This window comes from Orcinus orca, chromosome 10 (assembly GCF_937001465.1).
Source record: "Orcinus orca chromosome 10, mOrcOrc1.1, whole genome shotgun sequence".
Taxonomy (NCBI): domain Eukaryota; kingdom Metazoa; phylum Chordata; class Mammalia; order Artiodactyla; family Delphinidae; genus Orcinus; species Orcinus orca.
In genome coordinates, this window is record NC_064568.1 from 22,140,209 (window position 1) to 22,161,399 (window position 21,191).

The 21,191-nt window shown below is 39.4% G+C and overlaps 1 protein-coding gene across 9 annotated transcripts in view; it reads right to left on the reverse strand.

Annotated features, from left to right (window-relative positions):
* TAFA1 (TAFA chemokine like family member 1) overlaps window positions 1–21,191 on the reverse strand; it is a 774,180-nt gene that overhangs the window by 404,200 nt on the left and 348,789 nt on the right. The window lies entirely within an intron of this gene.

Here is a 21,191-nt window from a genome sequence, read left to right on the forward strand (position 1 = left end):
TCAGCTTATAGAAAAGGAACAGAGAGGAAGAAAACTCATTGAAGGTGACTAATAGTCTATTAACCTAGGAGTAAGATTCAGAGTCACAGGGGTCCCAGACTTCAACGGAAAGCCAAAAAACAGCTAATTTTACCCCCAGTGCCAGTTAGTAGGGAAGGCAGTAAGTACACAGTCCTTATAAAGCAGATTCCAATGCTGGCCAGTCTCAACGCAATATTGTATACAAAAGAAGCAGTCAGATTTATAGTTATAAAAAATGTTCTAACGACAGTATTTATTGACCCTGGATCTATCTTCTGTGACTCTACTTTGTCTAGTCTTCAGTCTTGCATGTTAAATGTGTCTCTTTTGTCAACTGTCAGTTTCCTGGGAAAGGCCAATCACCCATGACCCAAAGAAATAATGTTTACAACAGAGGCATCTTGCTGAAACAATTCCAGAGGAATCAAAAACGGAACATTCTAAATGTTAAAAAAGTGTCCTGGGATAACAAATGCAAAGATGCTTAAGTAAGAGGTTTTCCAAGATTTAAGAAGCAACATTCAAAATTCAACATTGAAGTAATTTATCCAAAGAACACAAGCACTGTGGTTTTGAACAAGCTCAGGAGTGATATAGACCTGGATTTGAATTCCAGACCTACCATAAAACAGACTTGGGTATTATTTCACCTCTCTGAGCCTCAGTGTTCTCATATGTACAATGGGGATAATACTACTCTCTCACAGAGTTGGGTTATAAGCTTTGCCAGATGCTTTATATACTTTTTTTTTCCATTTTAATCCCACTATATCCCTTTCATATAGGCACTTTCGTTTTCCCTATTTTTACTGGTGTAAAAATTGAGACTTCAAGAATTTACGTATTTGCTCGAAGTCATGTAGCTAAGGAAATGTTTGCACTGGGATACAATCCCAGGAATTTGAACCTGAGCATTAAAGTTTTCAATTATACTCTGTACAGCCTCTCACGTATAGAGTATCCGGCCTATAGAAAGCACTTGATAAATATATATCACCGTCCTCACCATCATCATCATTATCGTTTTTACTTCTGCTACTACCATTCTTCTATAGTTACTACCATGACTCCTGCTAATACTCACTGCTATTTCTACTACCACTGCTATAACTAATACATACTCGGGGGAAAAAAGGATTGTGCAGGAGATTGTGACATTTATCTTTTAAAAATATGGAAACATTTTAATCCAACAGAATTTTATACTGAAACTTTATTGGACAGTTTGAAACGAGTATGCCGTGTTTCACTGAAGAGAACTTTCCAAGCCAAGAGGGCCACCCTGGTAGTGCTATTGTTATTCATATTTTTATGTTCTCCTTAGATATAAGGTAAATAATAGAAAGGGGAGAAAAGAATCAAGGGGTGCAAAGATATAGACAGACAGATAGATAGATAGATAGATAGATAGATAGATAGGGATAGAGACAGAGATATTTCAATATTGAAAAATGAGTGTCAGCATGGAACCCTGGAGACACTCACTGCCCCAATCCAGTGGACTTTACTCTTAGAGCCTGGTCCTGTCATATATTTGCTATGAAATCTAAAGTAAATCAGGCAGCCTCAGGGGGTCTCTATCTTTTTTTTAATCACAGATAATACACTATCAGGTTGTTTCTAACTCTAATATTCCGTAAATCCATAAAAATGCCTTTTTCTTATAATAAAGCCATAGGTCTAAGTAATCCTCCCAGAAGCCCACAACCAATGGAAACATCTACCCAAAGGAGGTCTCTTCTCCTGGTTTATCTTATTTTCTAATTAACCAAGAGGATGGTCTGTCTGAAAATTTCCTTTGGAAGTCTAGAATTTAGACGCATGTCACGGCACACAGTGTTTTCTCTTCAGAAATCCTTCTAATGAGCTGGGGGAAGAGCATATTGTTCCTTTTTAGAAAAAATTCACTGGAGTTCTTTGTATTCTAACATAAACTAATTATTGCTGAAAACTGCAGGAATGGGATAACACTGCTCTGAATGCTTTATATTTGTAGTGTTCTTTTCAGTTTACCCGAGTTTTCATATATTATTAGGTCATGTGTTCCAAACTTCAGACCAAACCAGTGTCAGACTTTAGACCCATAATGTCCAAATGGCTGTAGACATCTCTGTGTGGACATCCCCCCGGTGCCACAAACTGCACAGTCCAAAACTGAACTCACCGAACCTGTAAGCACTCTGTTCTGCTTTATCTCGGTTAGTGGCATTGCTGTTCACCCAATTCTCAAGACAGAAACCTGACTTTTGTCTCTGTTTTTCTAAACTTGTCCTCAGACAATCAAGACCTACCTATTGAATCTCCTAAGCATTTCTTTTTTCAATTTATTTTTATTGAGGTATAATTAATTTACAATGTTGTGTTAGTTTCAAATGTACAGAAAAGTGATTCAGTTATACATACATATATATATATGTATATATTCTTTTTCAGATTCTTTTCCATTATAGGTTATTACAAGATGTTGAGTATAGTTCCCTGTGCTATACAGTACGTCCTTGTTATTTACCCATTTCATATATAGTAGTGTATATATATTAATCCCAGACTCCTAAGCATTTCTTAAATATCCTCTCTTCATCCTTTCACTAATGTTTGTGTTCCACCTCTTCACCATCTGTCGCCTGGATCCCTGCAGGTCCTCCTAACTAGTCACCTGGCCTGTCATATTTCCTACAAACCCATGCTCCATAGATTCACCAGAATAATAATAAAAATATCACCCCCTGATATCCCTGTGAAGGAATCCACAGTATAAAACCCAAGGACCTTCATGACCTGACCCTCACCTACTTCTCTAGTCTCACATCCCCCACTTTCTGGTCTAGCAACCTGCGTCTGTTCCCATCTCTATGATTTTGCACATGATGTCTGCTCTGCTAGGACTGCCACCTGCTATTAGCCCAGCTGGTAAATGACCTGGCAGATTCCTCCTCATCCTTTAAGCTTCAGCTCAAGGATTATACCTTTGAATAACAAAAAAATATAGTAAGAGAAGATATAGTACGTACAATGTGCTAGGCTAAGCAAATTATAAGTATGAACACATTCAATTCTTCCAATGACCATATTAGTCAAGGGCTATTTTTATCCTCATTTTACAGGTGAGGAAACTGAGGCATAAAAAGGGTAAGGGACTCACTCAAGGTCACAACTAGCAAATGGCAGAGCTGGAATGGGAATTCAAGCTGCCTAGCTCCAGAATTCTGTTCTTAACCACTATACCTCACCTCCTCCAGTGAGCCTTCCATGATTTACTAATATCACTCCACCCATCTTACTGGTAAGACCTAGTTACTGGCAGTCTCAGGCCCTTGTTTTCCATCCTAGTGATTGATGGTGCATCTAAACCATTGTTTCCCAAAGTGCAATCCTAGCAGCACCCTCATCAAAATGATCCAGCATGTTACGTTCAAAGCTGCAGAGTTGAAGTTTCTCTTTTTCTAAAAATCATCCAAAAAATGCAGACTCCTGCACCTCCCTCCAGACCTACTGATCTGCAATCTCAAAGGAAAGACCTGGATATCTGCATTACAATCTACATAGTAGATTCTTACGTGCAACGATGTGGGGGAGTAAATCAAATAAGGCAGGTAACGCACTCCAACCATGGCTTTTCACGTAGTCAATGCCCAAAACGTTAGTTCCTATCGTTATTATGGTTGTCTTTACTACTGTTCGATCCAAGGGGAAGAAGCAAGAACAGTGTTTCTATTCACTAAGAAAAAAGGTGGGAAACGGGGACAGCAAGCCATGCCACTAAAACCATAACATGTGGGGTCTTCCTTGATCAGGCAAAGAATAATTTGGAAGGAAGGAAGAAGTTTGCGGTTTCCAGTTCCATGTTCTCTGAGGCTTATTGTAGGGAAACCACAGGGGAAGATAAGGCACAGTTACATTTTTATTTTAGCAGCTCTGTTCCTGAGAATAGTGGCGCCTACTTAAGTAACATGACCCCCAGTACAGGAACTGGAGTGATTAAAGATTTAAAAGCTTAGAACCATCAGCATTGTCATACTATGATATCTAAAGCCTCAGAACAGCAGAAATAGCCAGCTAACATAAACAAGAGGAATCTGTCTGAGCTAGAAATAGATGTCTGACTCTGAAAGAGAAAATCTACAAGAAAGTTAACCCCATGAGGGCATTAAAGTCCTTCATGGACAGAATGACATCTTCAGCACAGTCATCCACATGTTCAAAATCTTGCTCCATGTTGCATTTCTTATTTTATGTGCATCAGTTATTTATCCCTTATCTACTAGTCAGTTTGAAACGTTTTTTTGAGGTCAGAAGTGTTTGTCTAGTGTGGATTAGTTCTTAGTCTCTAGTCTCCAATGTCCAGAGCCAGTGGCCAATAATTTAATCAATCATGCCTACAAAATGAAACCTCCATGAAAACCTTTTAATGGGGTCTGAAGAACTTCCACGTTGGAGAACACATACATGTATGTGCCGGAAGGGTGGTACACTCCAATGCTGCAGATATAGCGCTTCTGTGCTGGGGACCTGCTGGACCTCTCCCTGTGTACTTATTCATCTGGTTGTACATTTTATCCTTTATAATATCCTTTATAATAAACTGATAATGGTAAGTAAAGTGTTTCCCTGACTTCTAAGACCCATTCTAGTAAATTCTTGAGCCTAAGGAGGGGGTTGTAGGAACCCCCAATTTATAGCCAGTTGGTCAGAAGTATGGGAGGCTTGGGACTTGTGACTGGCATTTGCCAGGGTGGAGGGCCAGTCTTGTGGGACCAAGCCCTTAACCTCTATCCAAGTAGTCAGTGTCAAAAGTGAATTGAATTGTAGGACATCCAGTAGGTGACCAGAAAGTTAGAGAAACAGTTGTGGTGGAGAAAAATATCTCATACAGTTGGTTTCAAAAGTGCAGGTGAAAACACTTTCAAAAGAAGTAAGTTTGAAAGACCATGAGTCAGATTCAAGCATTAGGCAAGAAAGGTTGTTCAATGACCCCAATGGTATCTTGAAACACAAACGGCAAAACACTAGGGACCCTCTCAATCACTCATTAGGTGCCCTTGGAATGGGCTTCCAGAACATCCAACACATTGCCCACCATAGTCAATTGCTCTCATTCTTGTTTAGAAAATCTCCTCCCAAAGATCGTATGTTCAGATTTATGTAATCAGGTAAGAAGCCAATTGGCAATCATCCTTGGTAAGTCCCAAGTAAAACAAACTAAAACAAACAAAAACCCCTACGATATACCAGGAAGGTAAATCAAAACTGAAAAACTGCAAGCCAATAATAATGAAAGTAATGGACAATGAGAGATACTTCCTGTCCCTGCTAGAGACGGAAACTTTCTGGTCTCCCTAACTCACTTGATGCCTGTTGTGATTTGGTTAAAAGATACAAACTAATTGAATATATGACCAATAGAAAATCATTTGCTAAGTACAGAATCCATAGCTTTACATATATATTTGCTCTACTCAACAGATCTGGATTCACTCGTGACCCCTAGGGCTGGGAGACAATAATGTGGGTATATAACCATGGCAAATGATAATTAGCTAAGATGTACATTCCAAGACAAGTTTTTTTCTCCTCAAAAATGCAGACATTTCCCACAAGAGTGAGGAAAAAAGAATCTAAATGACGACACAAAAAGCACTCCTAGGGCTTGCACCTTTGTCTCTCTTATTAAATTTACAACATGAAACAATTTTATCATCAAAATTATGTAATGGCATAAGCCACACACACACACACACACACACACACACACAATATTTTCCAAGGAGTTAAGAAGCTTTCTTGGACAAGTTATGTTACAATAAAATATTAATGTGTGTTCATTTGTCATGTGTTAATTAGCAGAATAAGCTGTAGGAAGTCCGGATTACCATGCAAATGTTAATTAGGTCATAATTTATGTTAAGCATTTCTAAGTTTAGGAGCACCACGTCTCATTTAGCAGCAGTTGAACTTTAGAAATAATTTGCATGTGCAACTGCTCGTTTTCAATTTTAATATGACAGTCACTTCATTTTAATAAATACAAGAAACTGCATTTAAATAATAGCAAATTCAGAGCTAATTTTGTCACAGTCGGTACATTTCCCCGGGAGATGGAAAGTCTGTCCTTTAATCACCACTCAGGTAAAAAAAAAAAAAAAAAAAAAAAAAGCTACAGAAGATACTTTTTCTAAATAGCTAAGAGAGGTCTCCCTGTCTCCCAGCCACTGTCCAGAATATAATGCCCTACTTCTCTTTTGGAGAAATTGTGCACTTAGATGGCTTTTACATGAGCTAGCTTGACCACCTTTAAGTCCCACTTGATCCCATTTTTATCTCCTCATTTTGGCTTGCTACAGATACAAGCACATAGCAACATTCGGTCAGTTCTCCCTTATTCTGTTTTTATATACTTGAATTTAAGTTTTTTCAAAAATTTTAATTTTTTAATTCTTTTCTGTTCTGTTTCACAGCAATGCATGATCCCAACTGATCCTGAATTTTTATAAGCAATAGGAAACTCCAGTCGGAAGGGTTGTTCTTACCCCAGATATGAAAGCTTGCTGAAGAAAAAAAAAAGCAACCCTAGCACCTCCAGGATGGGAAACCTTTTTATCTACTGGTTCAGAGCCGGGTTTCTTAACTTTTCTCATGTCATAGACCCCTTTGGTGATCTGGTAAACCCAATGGAAGCTGCTCAATGTAATTTTTTTTTTTTGCGGTACGCGGTCTTCTCACTGTTGTGGCCTCTCCGGCCGTGGAGCACAGGCTCCGGACGCGCAGGCTCAGCGGCCATGGCTCACGGGCCCAGCCGCTCCGCGGTATGTGGGATTCTCCCGGACTGGGGCACGAACCTGTGTCCCCTGCACCGGCAGGCGGACTCTCAACCACTGCCCCACCAGGGAAGCCCCAATGTAATATTTTTAACACTTAAAATATGGGATTAAAAATGGAACTAATTATGGTAAAATATTATTTTTTAAATATGTGACATAGTAGTATTTTTTCTTCTTTATTAATGCACCGAGGAACATGATCCGGGTTGCTAACTGCTGTGATTTTAAGTATCTGTAGTAATAAGCCTAGGGAAATGCAGCTATCTGCATTTCAACAGTATGAAAATACCTTGGATTTCTATTGGTGACAAAGTCACATGGGTACCGCTTAGGCTTCTGTAGTTTGTTAACTATTTCATAATTGAAGGAAATATTACACTTTGGTTAAAGCAGGGGTCCCCACCCCAAGGGCTGGTCCTCAGTAGGAACCAGGCCGCACAGCAGGAGGTGAAGTGTGGGTGAGCGAGTGAAGCTTCTTCTGCTGCTCCCCATCACTCCAATTACCGCCTGAACCATCTCCCGCACTCCCCGTGCCCCATGGAAAAACTGTCTTCCAAGAAACCGGTCCCTGGTGCCAAAAAGGTTGGGGACTGTTGGGTTAGAGGATAATGGAAATAAAGACGTAATTATGTTTTCATTCAAGTTCACAAACCTGAATTCTCTCTGGTTTAAACTACTGAGTTGGAGGAAAATTATTTCTAAACTTCTAAAGATTTTAATTAATGTGTTTCTAATTTAAAATTTTACACTATAATTATGAAACATAACTTTAAAAAAAATCATCTTTTTACACTCAAAAACTATCTTCATTTAATACTTCTTGTCCATATGCATGCATGTTTTACATATTTGTAATTACACTGCATACCAAATTTATTATATCTTCAATTTTTTCCCATCACCAGCAGCAGTAATATACACAATTTTTTTTTTTTTTTTGGCTGCGAGGCTTGCAGGATCTTAGTTCCCTGACCAGGGATTGACCCCAGGCCCTGGCAGTGAAAGCACCAAGTCCTAACCACTGGACCACCAGGGAATTCTCAGTAGCAGTAAAATTTAAAATCCACTTTAAGGTGAGAGACCCCCTATTGGCCCAAGGAGAGAGAGAATGCAGGCTCATGATTGGGACTTGGGTAACCTTCCCCTCATCCCCCAGCCGCTCTAAGTTTATTTTACATGTGGGCTTCCAAATAAGCTTTGATTCACACTTCTCTTTTTTAATGTGAATGTGCTGCCAACATTTAAAAACCGTAACTTTCAAATAAAAACTCGGATTTTCAACTTCTCGTTGGCAATGCTGGCGCTGCATTTCTACATGGCAACAGTCCACTGGAACTGAACCTGCTTTTCATCGAGATACAGTGCCCTCTTTTGCAAATTAAGTTTTCTTTTTGGTTCCCTTCCTAGTCCCTGTGGACATTTTGAGTTGGCAACCCCCTACTAGAGGATCAAGCTCTTATTCCTTAGCCTGTCATTTAAGACTCGCAACAACTACTGCTTTCAATGAACTATTTTCATGAGCTTTTTGCTCAAATCAAAATGGTGTCACCACTGTCTCAGCAAAGGAGTTGGTAACTTTTCCTACTATGGACTTTGCTTTCCTTCATTTATCTATTAGGACTGTTCCTTCATTATCTATTTGCTCTTAACCAGGCCATATCTATATTTCAAATCATCATTCAAATATTACTCCCCATACATCCTCCTCTCTTATGCCAAACTGAAATATTTGCTTCCACTCTCAATATGCAGCTAGTAGAGAATACATATTTTGGCTTTCAGTCTAGATTTTCCAGTGGACTAAACCTAGGGTCCTGTGCATATACAGAAAGTCATTTTAGTTATTTATGTTATTTGAATCGGTTTGGTCAAGGAACACTTTTGTTTTGTTGATGCTTTGTTGTTGCGGTTTATCTGTTTGGTGTTAATTTCCTCCTTAACAGCTTATTCTCCAGAAGTCAAAAACTAGTATTTCAGGGCTTCCCTGGTGGTACAGTGGTTGAGAGTCCACCTGCCGATGCAGGGGACACGTGTTCGTGCTCGGTCTGGGAAGATCCCACATGCCGCGGAGCGGCTGGGCCCGTGAGCCATGGCCGCTGAGCCTGCGCGTCCGGAGCCTGTGCTCCGCAACGGGAGAGGCCACAACAGTGAGAGGCCCGCGTACCGCAAAAAAAAAAACCCAAACTAGTACTTCAGGGCCTGTACATTACTTCAAAAGACAGAACTAACTTCATTTCTTTGATCATATTTCCTGCATCTCTTGAAAATATTTGTACAGAATCACAGCATTGGGCCTGCAGTCCCCCGTGGCAATTATTGGCTGAAACTGACTAGTAGCAGCCTCCCTTAACAAAGGAATATGATCTCCAGTTTGCTACTGTCCTCACCATTCCCTATTGTACTGCACTTGATCCACTTCAATAGTCTATATTACTTGCCTGCCCACACCCCTCTGAAGCATCTTGGTTTGAGACCACCTAGTCTAAACAAAAATAAAACTATTAAACAAAAAACAACATAAGTGATAATCACCAAGAGGTTTTGACTATTATAAATACAGTCACAGAAGAAAAGTTGACGGCTTCCAAAATAAAATACCACTTTCTTATGCCTAGTATATGTATTCTGAAAGCATTAGAACCCCCACTACGAATTTGAGAACAGAGACCAAATCGTTTGAGGTGTCTTTTCTACATTTGCCAGTAAAGAGGCAAATCCCATTTCGATCAGGGATAAATGTCATATATCCAGGAAACATAAGAAGAGAGAAACCCTGCTTGACAAGTGGTTCCACTTCCCCCTCCTTCCCTGAAGGGTGTTTGGTGGAGAAAAATGACCCCATCCTCAAAAACAGAGATATTTCCTGAATGTTTTTAATGTACCTTTAATCATAAACTACTGTTTTATTCTTCACTTTTTTATCTGCTCTTCTTTGGAATCTACTTCTCTTTCAAGCCACTGTACATGATCAATAGTGCTTATGACCTGTGCAAACTTCATCTGTTATTCTGAGTCTTAAATCACAACTTTCAAGCTTTGAACAAAACCCTCAGGTTTTTTGTTTGTTTGTTTTGTTTTGTTTTGTTTTTTGTAACATCTTTATTGGAGTATAATTGCTTTACAATGGTGTGTTAGTTTCTGCTTTATAACACAGTGAATCAGTTATACATATACATATGTTCCCATATCTCTTCCCTCTTGCATCTCTCTCCCTCCCACCCTCCCTATCCCACCCCTCTAGGTGGTCACAAACCACCGAGCTGATCTCCCTGTGCTATACAGCTGCTTCCCACTAGCTAGCTATTTTACATTTCGTAGTATATATATGTCCATGCCACTCTCTCACTTTGTCACAGCTTACCCTTCCCACTCCCCATATCCTCAAGTCTATTCTCTAGTAGGTCTTTGTCTTTATTTCCGTCTTAACCCTAGGTTCTTCATGACTTTTTCTTTTTTCTTAGATTCCATATATATGTGTTAGCATACGGTATTTGTTTTTCTCTTTCTGACTTACTTCACTCTGTATGACAGACTCTAGGTCCATCCACCTCACTACAAATATCTCAATTTTGTTTCTTTTTATGGCTGAGTAATATTCCATTGTATATATGTGCCACATCTTCTTTATCGACTCATCCAATGATGGACACTTAGGTTGCTTCCACGTCCTGGCTATTGTAAATAGAGCTGCAATGAACATTTTGGTACATGACTCTTTTTGAATTATGGTTTCCTCACCTGTATGCAGAAAATTTTAAGACACTGATGAAAGAAATGAAAGATGATACAAATAGATGGAGAGATATACCATGTTCTTGGATTGGAAGAATCAACATTGTGAAAATGACTCTACTACTGAAAGCAATCTACAGATTCAATGCAATCCCTATCAAACTACCACTGGCATTTTTCACAGAACTAGGACAAAAAATTTCACAATTTATATGGAAACACAAAAGACCCCAAATAGCCAAAGCAATCTTGAGAACGAAAAATGGAGCTGGAGGAATCAGGCTCCCTGACTTCAGACTATACTACAAAGCTACAGTATGGTACTGGCACAAAAACAGAAATATAGATCAATGGAACAGGATAGAAAGCCCAGAGATAAACCCACGTGCATATGGTCACCTTATCTTTGATAAAGGAGGCAAGAATATACAGTGGAGAAAAGACAGCTTCTTCAATAAGTGGTGCTGGGAAAACTGGACAGGTACATGTAAAAGTATGAAATTAGAACACTCCCTAACACCATACACAAAAATAAACTCAAAATGGATTAAAGACCTAAATGTAAGGCCAGACACTATCAAACTCTTAGAGGAAAACATAGGCAGAACACTCTATGACATAAAAATCACAGCAAGATCCTTTTTGACCCACCTCCTAGAGAAATGGAAATAAAAACAAAAAGAGGGCTTCCCTGGTGGCGCAGTGGTTGATAGTCCGCCTGCCGATGCAGGGGACATGGGTTCGTGCCCCAGTCCGGGAAGATCCCACATGCCGCGGAGCGGTTGGGCCCGTGGGCCATGGCCGCTGGGCCTGCGCGTCTGGAGCCTGTGCTCCGCAGCGGAAGAAGCCACGGCAGTGAGAGGCCCGCATACCGCAAAAAAAAAAAAAAGAAACAAATGGGACCTAATGAAACTTCAAAGCTTTTGCACAGCAAAGGAAACCATAAACAAGACCAAAAGACAACCCTCAGAATGGGAGAAAATATTTGCAAATGAAGCAACTGACAAAGGATTAATCTCCAAGATTTACAAGCAGCTCATGCAGCTCAATAACAAAAAAACAAACAACCCAATCCAAAAATGGGCAGAAGACCTAAATAGACATTTCTCCAAAGAAGATATACAGATCGCCAACAAACACATGAAAGAATGCTCAACATCATTAATCATTATGAAATGCAAATCAAAACTACAATGAGATATCATCTAACACTGGTCAGAATGGCCATCATCAAAAAATCTGTAAACAATTAATGCTGGAGAGGGTGTGGAGAAAAGGGAACCCTCTTGCACTGTTGGTGGGAATGTAAATTGATACAGCCACTATGGAGAACAGTTTGGAGGTTCCTTAAAAAACTACAAATAGAACTGCCATACAACCCAGCAATCCCACTACTGGGCATATACCCTGAGAAAAGCATAATTCAAAAAGAGTCATATACCAAAATGTTCATTGCAGCTCTATTTAAAAAAACCCTCAGTTTTTAGGGATGTGATAAACAAAGGCACATTTGCCACGCCTGACCCCTTTCTAATTTTGTGGATGTACGTACCATTTCTCCTCAAATCTGCTATCCCTATGCTGACTTCCACTGTGCTTTTTAGCCTGTTATAGAGAAACGACCTCATCACACTGAACTTATTCAATCTCTTTTCTCAGGACTTCTCCTGCTTTCCCCATTCTCCTTGGGGCATACAGACTGAATGTAGAATTGCTGGTACGGAAAGTCCATTTGAACAGAGAAATTTATCAAACACCACATTTAAAAAAAAAAAATTGTATTTATGTCATTTTTATAATCAAGATGTGAAACCTCTTGACCTGAGACTTAATAAATGTCCTGAAATTCTGCCACCAGATGCATGCCATCTGTACCCAGCATTGATGAGAATGACAGACTCACACAGGCCAGGTCACAGACCTTTCCACTGGGAAGAGTTCATGGTCTCTGCGCTGGCAATTGTCCACATCTGTTTAAACAGATATTGACACTCTACAGCTGTTAGCTCTATCTCCAAACAAAGCTGAGAAAAACATCCAGAGAGAGGAAAAGAGAGAGAACACTCGTGCACATGCTGCTAAAGAGGAACGTGAACCTATGTCAAATTTGAACCGATGTCAAAGCACACTGTGGGATCAAGACGTATCATCCATCTTGACAAGATGGTTAGCGACAGTGGGACTTGAAGAATCCACATTTTCATTATATAGAACCTACCCGCTAAGAAGAGCAATCAAAAGCCAGCTAATTGAATTATCCATGAGTCCATTTAAAGAAGAAATATCGCTCAGTAAAATCATACAGCCACTCTCAAGCCCGCCCCTCCAACTCTTTTACCTTGCCTCTAAGGCACATGTGCTTGACATCCGTAACAAAGACCCACGGCTCAACAGAGGACAGGCCCAGGACGTGGTCACAGTTGAAGCCAGTTTCTCTACATTCGCAGGGGCCAGGGAAATGTGATTCATAAGCAAAAAGGAAATTCCCGATAAAAATACAATGCACAGACTTCCCAGGAAGGGCTCAGAATCTCACTTACTGCTCCAGAATATTCCCTCCACTCACCTGCTTCTCTACTGAAATCCACCCATTCTAGCTTCTGTCCTACAAGGTAAGGTATCATGGAGTCCAACAATGTCTTTTGAAATAAAAATACCCATCCTGGTGGTAACAACTTGAAGTTGCATTAGTCATTGTATTTGGTTTTGGTTTTGTTTTTCTTTTTTTTTGCAGTACGCGGTCCTCTCACTGTTGTGGCCTCTCCTGTTGCGGAGCACAGGCTCCGGTTGCTCAGGCTCAGCGGCCATGGCTCACGGGCCCAGCCGCTCCGCGGCATGCGGGATCCTCCCGGAAGGGGGCACGAACCCGCGTCGCCTGCATCGGCAGGCGGACTCTCAACCACTGCGCCACCAGGGAAGCCCACATTAGTCATTGTATACCCGACATCTGCACACGTGAATGCCAACCAGCTGGTATAAGAGCAGTGATAAAGAGGAACAAGGGAACGTGGGATGCTGTATGTATGCAAGCACACATACGTATGGTTGCAATGGGGGACTTTTGAGGCAACGGAACATGTAGGTTACAGGATAATATGGAGACATCAAAGATAAACTTCTCTTCCTTCCCAGTTTTGCTTGGGCAAGCCTTGATTATCAAAGGCGCAAGCCCTCTTTAGCATTCAGAGCAAATTCTCTCCCTTTAGTCTCCTGAATGGGATGTGAGTACTGCTGGTTCATCTAGCTCCCGCATGAGGAAGCCAGGAACGAGTCTTTGGAGCCCACCACTGCCTCGCAGAAATAGATTTATCTGCACCCAGCAATTTAGGCTCAGGTGCTCTTCTAAGGAAAAACAATTATGCTCCCTCTGTCATGGCACTTGGGTTAATTATTCCCAGCTAAGTCAGTAAATCATAAGAGCACCTTTTTACTGAGACCATATTTCCTCTGAATCTTTAATTTATTTAGTTAGGGCCATCCCTTGGCTAACTTGTGGAACAGACAAGGATTCTCCATGGGGCCTCCTCTCTCAATTTTCTTCCCTACCTCTAGGTCCATTCTGTCATTGCACAAACATACACTGAGTGGCCCTTGCTTACCACAGAGTTCGGGGACCCTGTGATGGTACCTTATCTGAGCCTGTACTCTCTGCCCAGCATACCCTCTTTTGGCTCTTAAAACTCACCTATCCTGTATTCTGCTCTCTCAGAAATTTGTTCTCTACCTTTCAAGGTAACTTATTAGTGGGTAGGAATGTAGGCTCTGGGGCCAGGCACTTGAGTTCAAATCCCACTTCTGCCACTTATTAACTCTGTGACTTCTAAGTTATTTAGCCTCTCTGCCTCAGTTTCTTCATCTGTAAAGTCAAACAGCTAATAGTTCCCACTTTACAGGATTGTTGTGAGGAATAAATGTATTTACATATTTAAAACATGATTAGACCAGTCCCTGGCACTTTCCAAAGACTCCATAAGCATTAGCTCTTGCTACTGTTATTATAAGTGGCATCAAATACAGCTCCTGTAGGAAATATGAGGCATCAGGAAAGCAGGCATTTTGATACCATTCATACCCTGAAAGTGACAGGAATGATTACTTATTACTCAGCGTGTGGTGGTTTTATATAAAGTAGCAAACTTCTCCACAATTTGGTCCCGTCTTCAGCAATCACTGGTGGCTTCTGATCCTGAAACTTCTCAACTTATGACTTTTTTTTCTGCCACCAGAGCTCATGTCTCTAGGTAGTCAGTGACTGAACTCAAAGACAGAACAGTTATTTGAAATATTATATGAGCCCTTTTCTATGGCCTATTCATTTAAAAGTAACCAAACTGTGAAGTTTCAAAAGTCAGAACACTTAGATATCGGTATATAGCTCTACCCAATCAACAGAAGCCGACTTCATTCTGAGACTTTAGTAAATGTGTGAGGCTTTGCATGTACCATTTTTGAAGCACATGTGTGTTTTTTTTACCTCTGAAATGTAGCACTTATTTCATCATGTTTTCAACATCAACTCAGGAGTGAAAAAGAGTACTGGGTTAGGAGCCAGTCTCAGCCATGCCTGTTAATGTCTCAAAGACCTTGTGAATATCCATTATCCCCTCCATGATTCTATGTGTCCCTCTGGAATATGGTGAGGGAGAGAAAGGGGGAAACAATTTCACAGGATTAATTTAAGTTTAAGGTCATATATAGGAGAACACTGTAAACTATGAGATCCTCACAACCATAAAGATCATTATTTTTTTATTACAAGAATAATAGTCAATGTTTTTGAGCTCTTATTATGCTCCAGGAACTCTTTTAAATGCACTGTATAGATCATCTTGTTTTTGCTCATAACACTAAGAGACATATATCGGTAGGATTGCCATTTTACAGATGAGGGAACCAAGACTCAAAATTGTTACAAAACTTTCTGAAGGTCACATTGCAAATAAGCCATAGAGGCATGGAACTTGAGTTCAATCTCTAGATTTTCAGCATATATACTATACTTCTACCAGAAATAGAAACATCCCTGTCTCCACTTTAGCTCCAAAGATGACTGTAATCTGTTATACCCTGTGTATCTGTTTCCTCTTGCTGCTGTAACAAACTACCACCAACCTAGTGGTCTAAACAATGTAAATAAATTATCTTACAGTTCTGGAGGTCAGAAATCTGAAATGGGTCTTATGGGGTTAAAATCATGGTGTTAGCAGGGCTGCATTTTTTCTGAAGGTTCCAGGGAAAATTCATTGTTTGCCTTCTCCAGCTTCTAGAGGCTGCCGCCACTGCCTGACTCATGACTCTTTCCTCCATCTTCAAAGTCATCAGTCACATCACTCTAACTACTCTTCCATCATCACATCTTCTCTGACTCTGACTAGAGCCCCACTCTTAGGACACTTGTGATTACACTGGGTCTACCCAGATAATCCAGGATCACCTCCCCATATCAAGATCCTTAATTCAATCACTTCTGCCAAGTCCCTTTTGCTACGTAAGGTAACATATTCGCAGCTTCTGTGGATTAGGATGTGAACATCTTTGCGGGAGCTATTTTTTTGCCTACCATACCCTTCCATTGCCATGTTATAAAATTATAACTGAAGAATTGCTCCTAATATGTAAAAATGGAAAGGAAGTAAATTGCTTCCATCCTACCATCTTTTCTGTGACAAAGATTCATGTTTAAATGAGGCAGTGAAATTGACGTGCTCTCACCAAGACAGTAGAATTATTTATGTGGCCAGCAGCAGAGGAGTGAGGAAAATACATAGCATCACCTCTTCCAACACTAATGAGAGGCGGCTGGCTTGGGTGGGGCTCTATTTCAAGTGATGGCATTTGGCCTCATGGTACAGCTAACTATAATGTCTCTAGCTACAAATCATTAGACACTATTTGAGTTATAACAGTGGCAGATCTGTAAATGATATATTTCTATCCTTGGCTCCCAATTCAGGGTTGTGGACTATTCATCAATTCTGATACAGGAAAGGATGCTCTACCCTCATTGGAGGAACAACTGGGACCAACAGAATTGCTGGCCAAGAGTGAAAAAAATCTAAAATACGTGGGAGAGGACAGAGATGATGGACTTCAATTCTGGCTCAAGTCTAACAGCCAAGAATGTAGCTTTTTCCTATTAAACCTCTTGTTGTAACTTGTGTCCAGCCAATCCCTTACTATGACGAAGTCAACCTATTATGGGTCATAGATGGATCTGAGTACTGCCAGGGGTGAGAGGTTTAATAAGTGCTGTATTGCCTCACTCCTATCTTCCAGATCTTTTAGTGTCTCCAGTCAAATTCCAGCTGTCAATCTCTGCATCCCTGGGCCTGAAAGGCTTTTTTTCTTTCTGGAACTACAATGAGAGGTGGCTCAGTAATGCACCTTCTATTGACTGTCTTCCCTTCCCTTTCTTACTTCCCCACTCCTGAGGGTGTTTTCTTGAACAAATAAAATATTTGCACCCAAATCCTTGCCTGAGAGCCTGCTTCTGGGAGATCCCAAACCATAGCACGGAGGCAAAGATCTCATTACTAAAACTTTAGAGCAGATTCTTTAAATCTCTCATCCCAAAAATTAAAAGAAAAAAGAGAAACATATTTAGTACCAGGTTAAGAACCTGAAGACCATAAAATTTTTTCTCCCACTATGCTGTAACCCCAGATCTTAGAATAGCGTCTGGCACATAGTAGCTACTTATCCAATATTTGTTCAATAAATGAAGAAACAAATGAATAAATGAAAAGATTAACTCCCACCAATGAAGCAGCCCAGGGGTTGGCAGAACTTTGCCTATAAAGGGCTGGATCACAAATATTTTAGGCTTTGCAGGTCACACAGTCTCCACCAAAACCAGTCATCTCTGCTGCTGTAATGTGAACACAGTCACAGATAAGATGTAAACCAACGAGTGTACCAATAAAATTTAATTTAGAAAAAAAAGAGCAGGTCAATTCGGCTCATGGGCCATAGTTTGCCAAAGCTTGGTGCAAATCAAAATTAAAACCATACCAAAACTCCAAATAAGTGAAAAGAAGTCCAGAAGAAATTCTGATGGCTATTTTGATACTTTTTAAAATATAAATTTTTTTTTAAAAAAACAGATTTTCTCATTTTTGGTTGCCCTGCTTTGCTGAAAGCTTAAGTTGCCATTTGGGTATTTCTATACCACACAAACTACTGTAAAATAAACTTTACAAAATAAAGAGCAGAGACATATTCCATTACATAAACTAAATACACCTGAAACTTACATAATATTCTAAATCAACTATACCTCAATTAAAAATTAATAAATAAATCTAAAAAATAAAATAAAATAAAACCTAAAAAATAAAACTTCTCAAGCAACTGTTAACTAAACCTGCTCCTTTTTTTCTGTTTTTTTTTTTTGGGCCACACCACGGACTTGTGAGATCTTAATTTCCTGACCAGGGATTGATCCCGGGTTCTTGGCAGTGAGAGTGCAGAGTCCTAACCACTGGACCGCCAGGGAATTCCCCTAAACATACTCCTTTTTTGCTTGTTTAATTCCTCTATTTCCAACAGAGATAAGATAATTAAAATAGCACTAATAAAACAAAATAAATTTAATAGTTTTCTAATTTCATTACTAAAAAATAATAAGCAGGTATTTTAATTTTATGCATAAAAATGGCAAATTATCCTATGGAAAACATGCTCAACCTTAGAAGCAATCATTAATAAAATTTAAGACAATTTTAAGGTATTGCTACATATTTACCAATGTACCAAAAATAAATAAAACAAAATTGTGTTAACAGCTAAAAACAAAAATATGGACACCAAGTTTTAGGGACCTGTCGGTAAACCTGATTTTGTTTTCATTTCGATTGAAAAAAGTGCCAATAGACTCCACTAGCAGCCTACAATTATGCCTTAAATGTCAACATTATCCACTTGTAGAGTAAGTTTTTTATCAGAGCTGTTAAAATTTAAATAGGCAATGCTGGGAGTATTACTTTAAACCGTTCTCAGTTAGATTCTCTTGGCTCTGCCATCTACAAATTGTGCCACCTCCACCAAACCATCTTCTTGCACAGCGCACTGCTTTGTTTGTCACTACACTCATGATTATCTGAAATGACTGTGTATCTGAAAATTATTCCTGCTAGTGTTAAGAGAATTTGTGAAGACTTTGAAATGGACAAAAAAATGACTGCTGTCGAGTGCTGGAGGATGTCGAATGGATCCCTCAGAAATAATCTGATTACATGGAGTTTACACCTTTGATTGTTTTTCACCAAACTGTTTTGCAATTGTGAGAAGAAAAAGTTAAATTTTAGATGATGCTGGTGAAATAAAACTTTTCTTTAGAGAACAAGGCAAATTATTCCTGCTGTGACAAGGCAAATGAATATTGTCTGGTAGAGATTATAAATCTCTGTAAATCCAATTCTCATTTGAACCAATTGTTAAATGTTATTGGTTCCCTCATTAATTAATGAGTTAAATAAAATCTTTGACATGTGTTCATTTTGTATTTGTGTGGGCATCACATCATGTTTTTATCTTTTTATAAATTATCCTTTACCACTAGACACAAGATTCAGAAGTCAACCAGATAGGGGATTCTGTCTTGTTCAATGTTGTGCCAGGCACATAGAAGGAACTCAATAAATATTTGTTAGTGAAATAAATAAATGAACAAATAAAATAAATGGTGATGTCCCAACAGGATGGAAGGCCAGGGTACAAGCCTAGCTACAATATAACTTTCAGGAGTGCCCTGTAAGAGTGTACAAGTTGCGCACTGTTCAAGAGCTCCCAATCAAGGCTCTGTATACTGGTTCATGGGGATGTATTTTCTCAGAGTAAAGGATACCTTTCTTTAAGCGGTCCAAATGTTCTACATGGACTGGGGGGGGGATGCAAGAACACTGTGAGGCTACTGGAAGACCCAGAGCAGTCATGGAAATCTGCACAGATTTAGATGAAAGTTGAACACCACAACAAGAGACTGTCACTGAGAAGGGATGTTTTGATGGAGATGGCCTATTTAGAGCTGTTTTTTTAAAATAAAAATTCTCTAGCAAATTCATTTTTCAAGTTGAAAGAAGATCTCAACACTTAAAAATAAGAGAAAGAAGAGGTCATGGTGATTTCTCGACAGTGAAGAGCTATTAACAATCACTCCAATGTGGTGAGATTCATAACAGCGTTCTGAATTGAGACAGTCTGTTTCAAAAACCATGCTGTCATAATATTGAGAGTTAAACAGGTATAAATAATAGCCTTGCACACTTCTCATTGCCAGATACCTTGGTAATTTATGGAGAAAAGTCTTCTTTAAATCACAAGGACGATGTCGGATTTGAGAGGCTGTCCTCTAAGATCTCAAACTGTCCTAGACTGATAGAAAGATATGGAATGTAAAGAACATCATTCATATTGTTAAAAAGATTCTTCAACACTTAAAATTGTTTTAGAAGAAAATTATGTGGTTTTGTCAACTGGGCAACCTAGTGTATTTTTTTAAATGATGATGTCTTTCAAAAATATAGCACTCCACACCTAAATCTATTTATCTTGACAAAATATTTCCATGCATCTTTTTGAAGCCTGTGAACCAGACAAATCATGATGATAATATAAAACTCATGTGAAAAATTGTGACATATATATTGCCAAATATTAGAAGGTAAAAGTTTAGAAGTGACATATCCTATCTAAATCATGGTTTCCTGACCTCAGCAGTAGTGACATTTTGGGCCAGATAAGGCTTTGTTGTACAGAACTATCCTGTACATTGTGGGATGTTTAGCAGCACACTTGTCTCTACCCACGAGATGCCAGTAGTTTCCTCTCCCCTAATTAGGACAACTCAAACATTCTCCAGACATTGCCGTATCACCCCTGAGGGGCAAAATCACCCCTAGTTAAGAACCACTCACCTAAGCCCATGCAGTTCTAATAGGTTATTCAAATGTAACTAGTAAATATTTGTCCAAGATCTGAATCTCAGCAAGGATCTCAAGAACTATCTTATTTTTTCCCCAAACAGAATTCCAGTGGATTCTTCCAATGAAAACACAGAGCAGTAACAGAAATCAAAATGAATGTATGGGAAACACTGAGTTCTCATTACGTGTCAAACACTATGCTAAGATTAGAACATGGATTAACTCATTTAATCCTCACAACAACCCTACGGGTCAGGTACTCTTATCAGGCCCATTTTATAGATGAAAATGCTGAGGGTTACAGAGAATCAATGCTTTGCATAAAATCATCAAAGCGGAAAGTATAACAGCTGAGATACAGAACCAGGCAGGATACAGATTCTAATTTTATGGTCCATGCTCTACTGTCTCCTGTGAAGTAAACACTGTTTTTATTTCACATTAGACAGCTGTGGAAAAAGATTAATTGGCTCATGGGCCAAATAATGGTCCATGGGTCAAACCTAGCACATCACCTCTTATAGTAAGTAAACTTTTATTGGGACACAGCCATGCCCATTCATTTATGTTTTGTCTGAGACTGCTTTTACTCTGGAAAGGCAGGTTGAGCAGTCGAGACAGAGACTGTCGGGCTCACAAAGATGAAAAGAATTACCATCTGACCTTTTACACAAAAAGTCCCTGTTTAGAGGCTGAG